Source organism: Hordeum vulgare, chromosome 3H (assembly GCF_904849725.1).
Source record: "Hordeum vulgare subsp. vulgare chromosome 3H, MorexV3_pseudomolecules_assembly, whole genome shotgun sequence".
Classification (NCBI taxonomy): domain Eukaryota; kingdom Viridiplantae; phylum Streptophyta; class Magnoliopsida; order Poales; family Poaceae; genus Hordeum; species Hordeum vulgare.
In genome coordinates, this window is record NC_058520.1 from 190,781,164 (window position 1) to 190,797,143 (window position 15,980).

The following is a 15,980-nucleotide window of genomic DNA, read 5'->3' on the forward strand; positions in this document are numbered from 1 at the left end:
CTGTTGCTGCTACTGTTGTTCCTTGCTACTCCGCTGTTACTCGTTGCAAGATCTTTTCCAACACTTTTGTCGGGGAAGAATAGTTGCTCGTCAACGTACCTTTTTCTGGCGCCATTGATACAACAGTTAGGAATAGTCTGCTGTCAACAGATCATTTTTGGCACCGTTGCTATCATACTACTTTGCTACTGATACTTTGCTTGCATACACTAATCTTTCAGGTGTGGTTGAATCTGACACACTCAGCTGCTAATACTTGAGAATATTCTTTCGCTTCTCCTTGGCGAACCAACAAATTTGGGTTGAATACTCTACCCTCGAAAACTGTTGCGATCCCATACGCTTGTGGGTTGTCACTCAGCATGGGCCTTGTCTTCAAATTTTTTGTGCTCTGCTTTCATCTTTTCTATATCAGTTAGAGCAAGCCGAAGCTTCTCTTCAAACTTAGCTTGAGCATCCTGCTGCTCTGCCAGGCTTTGTTTCAAGTCGGCGACAGTTGAGTCGGCCCGAGTCAATGATTCCTGCAACAAACATCGGGAAAGCAAGTTTCAGGCCTGTTGCAAGCAACATCCCTGACACTTGGGGGCTAATGTATGATTCTATACTTCTAAGGTCATACCTTCAAACAAGACCCGGATCATCTTTAAAAAGATGACCTGGCCCTTGGGGGCTACTGGTTGAAGCTTTTGTTCAAATACAAACTACAGACCCGACTCATCTTTCAAAAGATGACCCGGGCCTTGGGGGCTACTGGTTGAAGCTTTTGTTCAAATACAAACTACATACCCGGCTCATCTTTCAAAAGATGACCCGACCCTTGGGGGCCACTGATTGAAGCTTTCGTTCAAATACGAACTACAGACCCGGCTCATCTTTACAAAGATGACCCGGCCCTTGGGGGCTACAGGTTGAATATTTTATTCCAAGTTATAAATTAAAGTCCCGGCTCATCTTTACAAAGATGACCCGACCCTTGGGAGCTACACGTTGAAAGATGACACAAACGCATGATTCGTCATGGATGACTTGTCCTTTGGGGGTCTAATGGGAGCACATGTCAATAAGGTTAAAATATATCATACCTCATTTTTATCCGCATCATGTTGGCCAAGCTCTTTTCCATCTCATGGCTCGTCTACATGTGGCTCACAAAACGAGAGTATAGTTCCTCAAACTCCAATTTTTCATAATGGGGGAGCTTCAGCTTGGCGATATCTTTCTCTGCAAAGACTTGGGCATCTTTTGGTGCGTGTTTGGTTAACACCCCGGTTGTAGGCTTAGAATAGCCGGTACCAGTGACGACAACTGAATCAGGGTCTTCAGGCACCTTATCAGGACTGGGCGGCTTGACGTTTTCAGTTACCTCCTTTTGAGGTCTTGGAAGATTGACCTGGATGTCACGGAAATCATCGAAGATATCATCATAAGTCTCAACTCGTTCTTCTTGAGCCTCTGGTATGGAGGTACTCATGCCAAACACTTCAGCAGTTTTGGGAGCAGAAGACAACTCACCGTTTTTTCTCTTTTCGGCTTGAGCCCTGAGGAATGATGTTATCAATGTCAAAACAAAAACATTGACACATGAAGAAATATTTTAATGAAGGAACTTACCCCTGAAGACGGATCAAAGGGGGAAGAGTTGAGGCGGCTGAGTCGCCACACGAAGGAGGTGAAACCTGGTGGGTGAAGGATTCAAAAACTGAATAAATCACGAGAATAATTTACACACGAAGAAAGGTGTTTATAATAACATACCTCGCTTTGACGTTTGCGACCAGTTGTTTTCTCGGGCAAGCCGGACAAGAGGTCCCCAGAGTTGCTTCAAGTATGACATTTGGGTGTATAACTCGCCTTCTTCAAAAGGAAATTGGGATCCAGATAAGCATCCAGGTGAGAGAGGGGAACTTTCCTACAGATTCGCCTGGCCGGCTTGGGAGGAGAAGAGTTTGAGTCAGAAGAAATGGAAATTACCTCGACATATTCATCTTGGCTCTCCAAGTCATCATGTTATAAACATAGGTGGTAAAGCATGAGTACAAGTCAAATTACAGCAATAAAAACAAGAGGGCATTACCTCTAATTGTTCGTCGGTGGCCCGAGACTCGCCCACAATGGATGACTCCTTTGCAGTCGCCTTGCCTTTGTTTTTCTTCTTCTTCGGGGAAGGTTTGGTTGTTTTCTTGACGACTGTCTTGGGTCTTCGGGTCCAAAAGGCCGAATTCCTCTGATTGACATGATTAAAAAAGCTCAGAACAGAAACAACCATGAACATATCAAAAAGCTAGAAGGGCGACTTGGGATTTTTTTATCTGTGGAGCCGGGTTAAGAACGCAGAAAGATTTGAGCCCAGTTTTGGAACAATTGTCAGTAGGCTCGCCACTTAGCTTCTTTATGATTTCGACAATGCCTTCCTCTTCAAGCCTCGCGTTCTAAAAACATTGGGGATGTTTTAAGTCGCCATTATATTCACACATCAAGCCGTCTCGACGGCTCAAAGGCATGATTCTCCACTCCACCCAGCAGCGGATCAGGTCAATCCTAGTGAGACCATTGACAGTAAGAGCCTTGAGCTTTGCGAAGATAGGGATGAATGTGGCTTCTTCTTCTTCAGTTATCTTTTCAGGCAGTTTGAAATCCATGGGCAGGCATTCCTCCCTAAAGCCTGGTAAAGGGTTCTCATTGGATGGAGAAGTGCTGCGGCACTATAACCAAGTCATTGCCCAACCTTCGGGATGACTAGGCAAAGTGACAGCACGGAACCCACATTCTCGCCGTCGCTGGATGTTAACTCCCCCAAGCTCTAGGCAGGGCCCGTTGGCAAACTCAGTCTGCAGTTCATGTAAAAGAATTTCCTAAACAAAAGCACAGTAGGCTCTAATTGCACGTAAGCATCGCAGAACACTTGGAATTGACACAAGTTGCTAATGGAGTTTGGCCCTAAGTCTTGAGGATGGAGGTTGAAAAAATGCAAGGCATCCCTGAAGAACGTTGAGTCGGGCGGTGTGAAGCTTCGCTTGAGGTGATCGGCAAAAACGACTACTTCTCCTTCGGCGGGTTGAGGAATTTTCTCCCCAATGGCGGTTCGCCAGCCGATTGCTTCTTTGGGCGCAAGGTTACCCACTTTCACGAATTTTGCTAGATAAGCATCATTGACTTCTGTTGGCAGCCAGTTACAAAGTAAAAAAAGAGGGGACGGAGATGTGCATAAGAAGGATTGGCGGGTTGTCAGGACCTACGGAATGGTAACTCGTCGGCCAAACAACTGAAAGCATGACTAAAAGGTAATTTTGACTCGCCAAAGCATTGAGGGTGGGTTGTGACTCTAAAATTTTTCATTGGAATATTCTTAATCGAGGAAAAACATGTTTTCGATATAGAGAGATAATTTACGGATCTACGGGTGGTTCTATTGAGGAGAATAATATTTGCAAAAATTTAGGTGCTAAGAACACAAAAACGCTGTGAAACAATGTGTGGATGTGTAAAACAATGAAGGAAGAATACGACATGTTGGAGATTATGATGGAACTACCGCAGTTTATTGCTAAGAGGAAGGATCTAAAACCATACTTAAACGGGCTAACGTTGCGGGGAACTAGCATTCATGGAGTTTTGATGCTGCCCTAAGAAGGTTCGAGATCTAGGTCTAATGGAGAAAGGGAAGTTACCTGAAGAAGGAAGAAGACGAGTGAAGGAGGCCGCGAAGGTTCTGCGCTGGAGACAGATCCCCGATTAGTTTGAGAAGCGGCTGGTCCATGACAGAGGTTCGGCGACGGCATGTTGGTCATGATGCGAGCTCGAGGAAGGAGACACAGCCGAGGAAATGGATAGAGGTACGTGGGGATGGCCCTCCTCCCCCCTGCGGCTATCTAAAGACCTAGGGCAGAATCGAAATGGCAGATGCGGGAATCGAGGAGCCACATTGAAAACTAGAAATGATGGCACCTAGATTTTCGGGATGACATGATAAGACAAAAGATCCGTTGGGAGTGATGTCATCAAGATCCCAAGAATTGTGGGGAAGATGACGTCACCAATAAAGGACCTGGCGACTCAGACAATTCACCAGAGTTGGCGACTCGTCACTTATTGAAGAAGAGTTAGAGATCGTGTATGAATCGTCGAACAAAACGTGAAGTTTTATTGGTGTAAACAAATTCAAGTCAATCTGGGCCTAATGTTGGGGATATTACCTACGGTATAACCCGCCCTATTGGGCCGAGTCAGGGAAAATGGCGACTCTACATTAATGATCAAGATAAGCCTTGGCCCAATGTCTGAGATGCGCCGGGAGACCTTGACAAAGGGTTGCCAGGGCCTGTGAGCTAGATGGCGGTTCAAGATTAAGAAAGAAGATAACCCGCCAAGGAGGTTTCCTGACTTGGGAGACACGGCGACTTAGAGATATGGAAAGCCACCATTTGTCACGTGACTAGGACTTTGTAACCCCTAGGGCCTTGATGACCCACAAGTATAGGGGATCTATCGTAGTCCTTTCGGTAAGTAAGAGTGTCGAACCCAACGAGGAGCAGAAGGATCTGACAAGTGGTTTTCAGCAAGGTAAAATCTGCAAGCACTGAAATTATCGGTAACAAGTAGTTGTGTGGTGAGATGATTCGTAGCAAGTAGCAAGTAACAAAAGTAGTAACGGTGTAGCAAAGTGGCCCAATCCCTTTTGTAGCAAGGGACAAGCCTGGACAAAGTCTTATAGGAGGAAAATCGCTCCCAAGGACACACGGGAATTTCTGTCATGCTAGTTTTCATCATGTTCATATGATTCGCGTTCGTTACTTTGATAGTTTGATATGTGGGTGGACCGGTGCTTGGGTACTGCCCTTACTTGGACAAGCATACCACTTATGATTAACCCCTCTCGCAAGCATCCGCAACTACGAAAGAAGAATTAAGACAAAGTCTAACCATAGCATTAAACTAGTGGATCAAAATCAGCCCCTTACGAAGCAACGCATAAACTAGGGATTAAGCTTCTGTCACTCTAGCAACCCATCATCTACTTACTACTTCCCAATGCCTTCCTCTAGGCCCAAATAATGGTGAAGTGTTATTTAGTCGACGTTCACATAACACCACAAGAGGAAAAACAACATACAACACATCAAATTACCGAACGAATACCAAATTCACATGACTACTTATAGCATGACTTATCCCATGTCCTCAGGAACAAAAGTAACTACTCACAAAGCATAATCATATTCATGACCAGAGACGTAATGAATAGCATCAAAGATCTGAACATAAACTCTTCCACCAAGTAATCCAACTAGCATCAACTACAAAGAGTAATTAACACTACTAGCAACTTTACAGGTACCAATCGGAGTCGCGAGACGGAGATTGGTTACAAGTGATGAACTAGGGTTTGGAGATGAGATGGTGCTGATGAAGATGTTGATGGTGATGAGTCCCCTCCGATGAGAGGAGTGTTGGTGATGACGATGGCGATGATTTCCCCCTCCGGGAGGGAAGTTTCCCCGGCAGGATCATCCTGCCGGAGCTCTAGATTGGTTCTGCTCAACTTCCGCCTCGTGGCGGCGGCGAATCCACGAAAAAGCTCCTCCTTGATTTTTTCCAGATGAAACCCTTCATATAACAGAAGAGGGGGGGCAGTGGGCCAGCAGGGATCCCACAAGCCCCCTAGGCGCGGCCAGGGGGGTGGCCGCGCCTAGCAGGCTTGTGGCCACCTGCTGGTGCCCCTCTGGCACTTCTTCGGCCCAGTATTTTTCATAAATCCCCAAAAAAATCCACGTTGATTTTCACGGCTTTTGGAGTTGCGCAGAATAGGCATCTCAAACTTGCTCCTTTTTCAGGCCAGAATTCCAGCTGCCGGCATTCTCCCTCTTCATGTAAACCTTGCAAAATAAGAGAGAAAAGGCATAAGTATTGTACCGTGAAGTGAAATATCAGCCCAAGAAGCGATAAATATCAACATGAAAGCATGATGCAAAATGGACGTATCAGGCCTCGACCTGTATATAAAGGCGAGTCTCTAGGGCAGATAGGCTAAGTTAGAATCCATCGAGAGCTAGGTCAGGCGAGTTATGCCCTCCTTGTAATCGTATCCACCATCAATATACACAAAGCAGGACGTAGGCTTTTACCTCCACAGGAGGTGCGGAACCTGGGTAAACTGAGTCTCGCTTCCACTCACCCTTTTTGATTCGCCACCAAGGTGTGATGGCTCCATCACTAAGTCCTTTTACGAGGACATCTGCCGTGACAAAACCATGACAACATGCCTTTTCAAAATCCACCTTTCAGATTATTCCATCTAGTTTCTTGGAATGGATTTCATGAATCATTTCATGTAGGACCACCACCCCTTCTAGGATGTGTCTACCTGGCATGAAGGCGGAGTCTGTTATACAACTGAATGAGCTATTTGTGTCAACATATTCCTTGCAACTTTAGTGAAAATTTAAAGCTCACATTAAGCAAACAAATCGGCCTAAATTGCTCAATGTGTATAGCCCCTTCCTTCTTAGGCAACAACGTGGTTGTGCCAAAGTTTAAGTGGTATAGCTGAAGTTGTCCATTAAATATGTCATGAAACATAGGCATAACATCCTTCTTGATAATTTGCCAACACCTCTTATAAAACTCCGCTAGGAACCCATCTGGTCCTAGAGTTTTGCTATGCTTCATTTGCATTATTGCTTCAAACACCTCTTTCTCCGTAAATGGAGCCGATAGCACATCATTCTCTTCATCATTAAGATGACGAATGTCCTCTATTACACGTTCATCTAATGAGACAGAGTTAATTTCGGGGGCTCCAAAAAGTTTTTTATAATAGTCAGAGATGTACAATTTTAGGTTTTCATGCCCAATAATTGTACCCTCATCTTGCTCAAGCTAAATTATTTTCTTTTTTCTGCACTTCACATTTGCTATCATGTGGAAGAATTATGTGTTGTCATCATCTTGGACGACCGTAGACACCTTAGCTCTTAGCGCCCACTTAATCTCTTCCTCTCTAAGTAATGGACGAAGCTTCTCCTCCACCTCATACTTAATACTCCGATCAGCAATATCCAGAACTGATATTTCAGCTTTCAACTCTAGCTCGTTGATAAGGTGAATAAGTCTATCTTTTTCCACTCTGTATAACCCACTTTGATTTTCGGACCAGCTCCTCAAGAACTAGTGTAATGCCTGATTTTGTTTTGCCATCTATTCATACTAGAAATCCCTCCAGTATCTTTAGCCCATTCATTAGCTATCAAGTCCAGCAATCCCTCTCTCTCTTGTACCATCCTAACTGAAAAGAGAAGACATTTATGTTGCACATATGTGTCACCTCCCCCTAGTTGACAAGTAATGGAGTATGGTCAGAAACTGCACTCTCCAGGGCCTGTACCATTACAACAGGAAACTTCTATTCCCACTCAACACTTCTGAGCACCCGATCCAACTTCTCACACATCGGAGTGGGTAATGCATTCACCCATTTAAATTTCCTACTAGTAAGATCAATTTCCATTACAATAATCATGTTAAACATGTATGACCACCTAGCATCAAAATAGGCAGTCCTTCATTACCATAAATCCTCACAATATTTGATAGAAATTTAGATTTTAGCTTCTATTGAGCTTCTCCATAAACTGCCACTAGCGCCCACGTGAACCCATCCACTTTCGATCGCACTCGAAATTTGACGCTAAAACCTCCATATACCACATTGAGAACTTCTAAAGTTTCACATTATACCCCCATGAGTATCCCTCCAGATTGACCCCTTGGTGGTAGATAGCGCGAAATAAATCTCACATCAAGTGTTCCTTAAGAACTGTGGAGTGAAGTTATCTCTACATGTCTCTAGTAAAGCCATAAAATAAAAATTATGCTCTACCGATGTTTCTGCCAAGAACCTCCGTTTAGCCAAGTCTCCAAGACATGTGGTACTCCAAAAGATTTCTTCCATTTTCATCATAAAAAAATTGTTTGCCTCGTGCACTTCTACGAGCTGCTGATGTAGGATAAATTTTCCTCTTCTAGGAATGTTTAGGTTTATCCTTCATTGACTCTTCAATATCGTTGCCATGCAATGAGACCGATCTGCCCAATTGTTTCGATGGAGCCATATACCACTGCGAAACCATCTCCTCTTCCTCCTCCTCCTCAATGTCCATTACAGGACTGGGGATAATGTCCTCGCACATACTTTGTAATGATGTAATACCTAAGTTTTTAATATCTGAATCATCCATAGGTTTTATTGCTGCTAAGTTTCAAACTATGTCTAGGGCTCTATCACTTTCAAGATCCAAAAGTTCATTAATAGATTTCGGGATTTCTTTGTTTGTACTACCAAGAGATATCCCTAGGTTGTTGGCTTTAACAATAATATCATGTTCTAAGAGATGTAGGATTGAGCTACTAGTATTGATTGACATACCTGTAGTTGCCTCGGCATCTCAAAGCTTGGCAGCTCTCATCGCATGCCCCAACTGTAAGTCGTTCACATCCATCTAGCCCTGAACCTAGTGACTTACGCACGTGTCACGAGTGTTAGGGTTTGGAATTCCAGCGAAGGTGTTGACCTCGTAGGTAGAGATAGTAGCCGGATTTTGGCATTCTGTCATACTTCGAGCTGAGTCCACGCCGACATCAACCCTTAAATTAGTATGTGTATCGGCCCCATTGGCCTGTATGTCCTTATCTGCCCGTGGCGTATCCAGTGTTGTTACTCCCAAAGATCTATGGTTACCTTTTGAGCTAAAAAGCATGGTGAGGTATGTTGGACCAGCCGAGTCTTCAACCAATGATCCATCCCCGCCACCTGAGTCGCTCGCGATCGGGGTGAGGCCGATTGGGCCAGTCGAGCCTCTCATGCAATGACCATCCCCACGTCCTTAGGCTTTGAGTTGTCGCCCATCGATCGTGATACTGATGTCTCGAACGTCCCCTCAGGCCGAGTCCGCGAAACACATGTCCATGGCAAGATCATATCTATCTCACAAACCGAGCCTCCCAGGGTGTCAAGCTTCTCTCTTGGTAGTACTAGTCGTATGACCTCCTAAACTGAAACGTCAGCTAGAGCATCTCGACCCTCGGCGTCAAATGTATCTCCCCACATACGAATCGACATTGACCTCGCGTGAAAGGATCTGAAGCGTAACCAGTCCATCAGAGCGGTGGTGGCCCCAGCCCACCAGGTGTGTGTGTCTCGGACGACTGAGAAGGTTTTTCCCTTGGTTGCGGTGTCTTGTCAGCCGCACCCTTAGGTCCATCAAGTCCCTGCTTACCATTCACATCGCCACCCTTGGTCATATCAACATACATGTTTGTATCATGAATCTCGTCAACATAATTATTTCAACCTGCAGGTCATATATGGAGCCATCATGTGTCCATGGAACCTCATCACGCACATACTCCATGTGTAGCACACTAAACAGTAGTCTCGCAATCCCATGCGTGCGTGTGAAGGACATGTCAACCTTCACAGTTTACCAATTAGAGAGCCTAAACTCCATACCATAAGAAAGTCGTGAAGGTGTTCCTCTGGCACCCCTGTTAGTCTAACCCATATCTGATTAAGAAGCCTCCCCATTGGCATTGCCTTTTTAAACTCATCAAATTCAAGAAGAAATTTGCTGCTCGGAACCTTACTGAAACCAAACTTAAGCAATCGGTAGAGATCCTCCCTCCTCGAGAACTCCACATACACTTGTTCCTCTACTCTGACAAGAGCTTGATACGTCTCCAACGTATCGATAATTTATGAAGTATTCATGCCATGTATACCTATGTTTACAATATTTTTATATGGCTTTGATGCACTTTTTGTGATTTATTTAGAACTAACCTGTACTGACGATGTTTTCACCACAATTATTATGGTGTTGTTTTTGTGCAGAAAATGGAAGTTCTCGGAATAGCCCGAAACTTTTTTATAATTTTTACTCAAGGAAATAAGAAATATTGGAGCGAAGAACCACCAGAGGGGAGCCACGAGTGGGCAACAAGCCAACAAGGCATGACCCCCCCCCCCTAGGTCATGTCCTGATAGCTTGTGGGGCCATGTGGCTCTATTTGGCGTGATTCCAACGCTGAAAAATCCCATATATACCAGAAACCCCAGAAGTAAAAAAAGAGAACTTCCGCTCCATTGTTGCAACTTTGGGTATCAACAAAAAACCAATCTGGAGACATTCTAGTACCATGTCGGAGAGGGGAAATCATCTTCGGTGGCCATCTTCATCATCCCGGCGGAGGCCATGATGAGGAGGGAGTAGTTCACCCTCATGGCTAAGGTTTTGTACCAGTAGCTATGTGCTTAATCTCTCTCTCTCTCTCTCATGTTCTTGACATGTCATGATCCTGATGTATCACGATCTTTGTTAATATAGTTGGATCATATGGTGTTTGTCCCTTGATATTGTGGTGATGAATTAAATCTAACACTTTAAGATCTCATTATGTTCGATTGAATATTCAGGTTTGAGAACACTTGATGTATGTCTTACATGCGGATACATGTAGTGACATTGGGGTATTCAAGTGATTCACTTGATATATGTGAAGCCATCAACTTGCAGATTCTGGTGACCTTGGTGTCGGTGTTAAAACCGGCAAATCTCAGGTAGGGGGTCCCGAACGGTGGACCTTGGATCGATGGGTTGCAGGAGAAAAGGTGTCATGGTTTTGTCACGGCATATGTCCTCGTGAGAGAACTTAGGTGTGAGGCCATCGCAACTAGGTAAATTTGTCCCTCTTGGGGCGCCTTACCCCTCCTTAGATAAGTGGAAGGAGTAGGTTTACATGTAGAGTCCTACTAGGAGTAAGAATAGGACAACTCTCTCTTGAATCCTAATTCGGGTCTTGTTTCCTTTGTGAGGGAGCCTTTCCTCTTGTGAGACGGCCCTCCTGGCCTCTCTATGAGCCGCCTTATGCCAGGGTGTACGCGGGGCCTTGGGCCTTTAGTCTTGTCATTCTCCTGACCCGCCTATCGGGTCACCCATGAGCCGCCAAGCTGGGCTGACTCACCAGTGAGTCGCCAAGTCCCAGCCGGGTCATACTTCAAGCGGGGTTACACCGCGGGGTATATCCCCGAGGTTAGCTTGAATTTATTCAAGGTAAGCTCCTTAAATCAAAATAATAAATATGTTAAGGCACCGGCTTGCTCCTTGACCGTCTTATTTCAATGAAGTGGCTCCTCAAAAATCCTGATTTCTCCGAGCCGTCTTCAATCATCTCGTAGGTACGTGTCCTTCGCAATACAATACATATGCCATTGAGTCGGCGTCCAATGCTTTGGCTTGATGTAAATTTGGGGAATAGGAAATCCACACAATGTTCAACCGACTTCTCTTGCTTCGGCGGGTTATGATTGATAATGGCGGGTCATGATTGCTGGTAATACCGTGTCAAACAACTCAACTGCAATTGACTTGATCAAATTATTAGGGATAAAGAAATCCGTGTGATGCTGAACCGGTCTTTCAATGCTTCAACTAGATAAAAATATGTTGAGTCAAGTCTCGCTCACAATTGACATCTTGAAAGTGCTCTTCAATTTTTGATATATCCATATTACGTGTAGCCCCCAAGCTCCAAGTTTAGCAGTTCATGATGACTTGGAGATTTGCAATAATATCTTTAACCACCTAGCCCCCAAGTGTCGGGTTGTCTTGCTTGAAGTAGCCTGGGACTTGTAATCTTCTTATATTTATAGAGCTTCAGCTGGTGTAGCCCCCAAGGGCCGGTTCATCAGTGTGTGATGGACCGGGTCTTCAATTTGGACCTTATAATTTGTTTGAACATCTGAATATTGTAGCCCCCAAGTGTCGGGTTGTCTTGCCTTCAGCAACCTGGGACTTTAGAAATTTTGATCTGAGTAGTGTAGCCCCCATGTGTCGAGTTGACTGCTTGCGGCGACTCGGGACTTACACGTTCTTCTCCTTTAAAAATAAAACATCATATGATGTAGCCCCCAAGGGCCAGGTCATTATGTAATAATGAGCAGGGACTTTATAGATCTAATTATGTAAACTTGAGCAGCAATGTGTAGCCCCAAGTACCGGGTCATTATCAAAAAGATGAGCACGTTCTTCCTTGAATCCATACTTGAATAAAGAGCGATATGTAGCCCCCAGGGCCGGCTTATCTCCTTGAGGTAGTCGGGTCTGATGATGGTGTGATGATTTGAAAGAGCAGTTTCCACTAGCTCCCAAGTGTCATGGTGCATGCTTGCAGCGACATGGGACTTCCATACTTTGATGTAATCTTGATTTGAATAATGTACCCCCAAGTGCTGGGTCGTATGCCTGCAGCGATTTGGGACTATTCCTTCCATTGTAGAATAAAATCATATCCACTCTATGAGCTGATGATGCCTTTGTGATGAAAGAAAATCCTTGATCGTGGTTGCAATGTCACCCCGAAAATATATCTTTGAGAAATCCATAAGTATTGTAGTTTACCACAGAGCACAAGTTGTAAAAAATCCAAGAATTGGTAAATTAGATGACCCGACATTATATGAGATAGGGTGACTCTTCGAAAATAGTCAATTATTTCGAGCTGGCCTAAAAAACCCAATTATTTAACACTGGTTATGATAAACCATGATGAAAATCTAGCCATATTGCCTATCGAAGATTTATTTGCCCCTGCAGAAATTTATGCTTTGACCCGGTTTGAAGACCGGCATTATATGTATGATGCATGATGCATGATGCAATGCAAGATGATGCATGTATATGATAAAATAATGTTGAATCTTACTTCAATCAAACTAGCAAGATAGCCATTGGCTTATCCTTGCTCTGTGTAAGCCGGCCCTCACATGACCCAATTAAGGTTTTAACCTAATAAGTTCGGACACGGCTTATTGAGAGTACACCGGGTCGGAGTTGCATCATGCAGACACGCAGGTTTAACCAAGTTTTAAAGAAGGCGGCTTAATAGCCCATGGAATATCCTCGCTTTTTGTAAGGCGGCTCCCACATGACCCAATCAATGTTTTAACCTGGATAAGTTCAGGGTTCATGTGGATTGACCTATCCAGAGTACACGAGGTTCGGAGTAGCATCTTCTGAACAGGCAGGTTTAACCATGCATTTTTGACAATAAGGTAGGACACCCATGTTTGAACTGCGCATCATGGCAACTAGTCCTCTTTGGTGACCTTTAATTTGTCCGTCAATGAAGCAGGGCACCCATGTTTGAACGGTCGCATCATGGCGGCTCGTCCTCTTGGACGACTTTAAAATGCCCACCAATAAAATAGGGCACCCACGTTTGAACGGTGGCATCATGGCGACTCGTCCTCTTGGGCGACTTTAAATCTCCAGCAAATGAGGCAACATCCCCCGGGACCGGCTTAACTTTCCTGTAATGACCCCAAATTCTTTAAATTATTCAGCCCGGTTGAATCTATCGAGCCATGTATGTGTAGCCCCTGAATCTTAAGTCAACTCAAGGAGCTGGCATGAGAGTCTCCATACTTTATTGTGACATAAGCCGATGGAGAAAGATACTCGTACCCGCTCCATCTCTGAGATATAAAGCCACTTTTTGTAAAGAAGAATTCTCCTACGTAAAAACATTGCAGGCCCAAGTAATTGTTCTTGGACAAATAACATGTACTAAAAAGTAGATAAAATGAATAGCACCTGATGTGTTGATGTAGATTGGACCGTGGGGATGACGGCTTGCGCACATTTGCTGGGCAGCTTTTATAAGCGAACATTGCACGATATGTTGATGTCGACCGGACCGCGAGGGCGGCGTTTTGCATCCGTCTGTTAGGCGGCTCATACAGACGAGCACTGCACCGGCGGGTTAATGTAAATCGGACCATGGAGGTGACGACTTGTGTCCATTTGTTGTGCGGCTCGTACAGGTTAGCATTGCACCAGTATGTTGATATAGACTGAACAACAAGGACGGAAAATTGGTGTGTTTGTTTGGGCGGCTCATATAAATGAGCACGTGGGGGCGGCGGCTCACGCGCATCCATTGAGTTGCTCGAGCGAGCAAGCGCGACATCGGCGTGTTGATGTAGACACGATAATCGACTGCAATATTTGAAAACCGATGCTTATGCACAAGGCGGCTGCAACGTTGTTGATGTTTGACCGGGCTCTGTGCACGCAATATAACGCCACTTTTGTATGAATATTTATCCTGCATAAAATATGTTGCAGCGCAGAGTAATTGTCCTCGGATAAGTAATGTGTACGAAAAAAATAGATAGGAGAGATAGCACCTGATGTTTTTGTTAGCAAATCGGCTGGCATTGTAGATTGGTTAGATCAATAATACGCAGCACCATCAATATTGATAGTCATCGCACAAGATTGCCCTCATGCCGTGCATGTGCTAATTAATCCATCGTTTATGCTTGACGTGTAGTACCCTTCTATTTTTATTGATGTACCACCTGGTGTAGTAGTCTTCTTTGGAATAATTCATTCGTAAGACCTCTCCATGACATTTTTACGATTTTCTTGCTCTCAGTTTTCTTGTTTGAGTAATGATCGCCACAGTAGCTATACGGGTTCTTCTTGGCCCAGTTCCTCTCGTCCCTGCACATCTCGTTGATCCCGTATTTGGCCTTCCAGCCGAGCTTCTGATCTGCCTTGGCGGTGGATGTGCACCTGCTCCGAATCGCCCAGCCTCGTGGGGCACATCTTCACCGGGATTTTTATCTCTAGTACTGCCATCCCACGTCCCGTCCATGCAACACCGTCGATGTCAAGGGTGGCACGCGTAGAGCTTGTCGAGCACCGCGGCGTGGCCGTCAGCGAGGTCAATGACGTGGATGTAGTCCCCGGCGGTGGTGCCATCGCAGGTGTGGTAATCGTGGCCGTAGACATTGAACTCAGGGTGACGGCCGACGGCCATCTGTTGGATGTAGGGGAGCAGGTTGTTGGGGATGCGCTTGGGGTCCTCCCCATTGTTGCCGCTCTGGTAGACGCCGATGGGGTTGAAGTAGCACTGCAGGATTGTCCTCCACTCTGAATTCGCGATAGTTGCGTAGCATCTTCTTGAGATACAGCTCAGTCTCGTCGTACATGTTGAGAAGCTGATCAATGGGGAGCAAGGGGTGCATCCGCTTGGCGTCCGACTCGGACACGAGATTGGCTCGGAGTGAGTCGACTTGAACCGAACGCGGCGGGGCTGACTCGAATCAAGACCGCGGTCATATCCGCCTCCGGATCATGGCATGTACATCCATCTCTTTTTTTATTGGCCAGATCTTTAAGTGGAACGCTTGGCTGGTCTTGAAGTTCCTTGTTTCTTTCCTCCCTCATGTAGTATATGGAGATTAAAAAACTGGTTTGGATATGCCTTCACGTGAGACTAGTACTCTCTCTCGTCTAGTCTCTTGTGCGTCAACATTTGTCTTTTGCGTTTAAAACTAGCAATGAGAAAACACCTTCCGTTGTCGATGTCACTACTGCTACAGATTTATGTCAGGGTGTACAACCTTGCGAGCTGATTCTTGGTCATCTAATTGTACCGCTTAGCTAACTTTATGTCGGTGGCTGAACTGCCTTCGCCCGTCCCATGCGAGGAAAAAGTGGCAGCACCTGTGGATGATTGCCTCGGGACCTCGAGACTGTAGGTAATCAATAAAACTTCAACTCGATGTCGGTCTTCTGCACAGCTTTGATTCGATTCGCCAGTAGCGCAACAGTGGGATTTGCTCTTCGGTCGGACTCGACAGATCGTCGAGAGACGCGCGTGCGGCAGCGCAAGCAACACTAATTTTTGTGGCTCAATCTTGTATCTACCAGCTTCCAAGTTAATCTTTATTTTTATCACCAAACGATAATTTGCCGATTCTCCTGATTGCCCATGGCGGTTGTCCAATGGCGGATTATCTTGCACAATTGTTTCATAGAAACTCTTCTTCATCCGATCCATCGCAAGCTTCTCGGTCCGTGAAGAGCTCCCTCCAAGAACACAATAACACCGTGCGATCGGCCCCATGGTGGACG

The 15,980-nt window shown here is 45.1% G+C and overlaps 1 pseudogene; it reads right to left on the minus strand.

Moving 5' to 3' along the window:
* Positions 1-353: 353 nt before the first annotated feature.
* LOC123441618 lies at positions 354-15,088 on the minus strand (annotated as a pseudogene).
* Between the last annotated feature and the right edge of the window lie 892 nt (positions 15,089-15,980).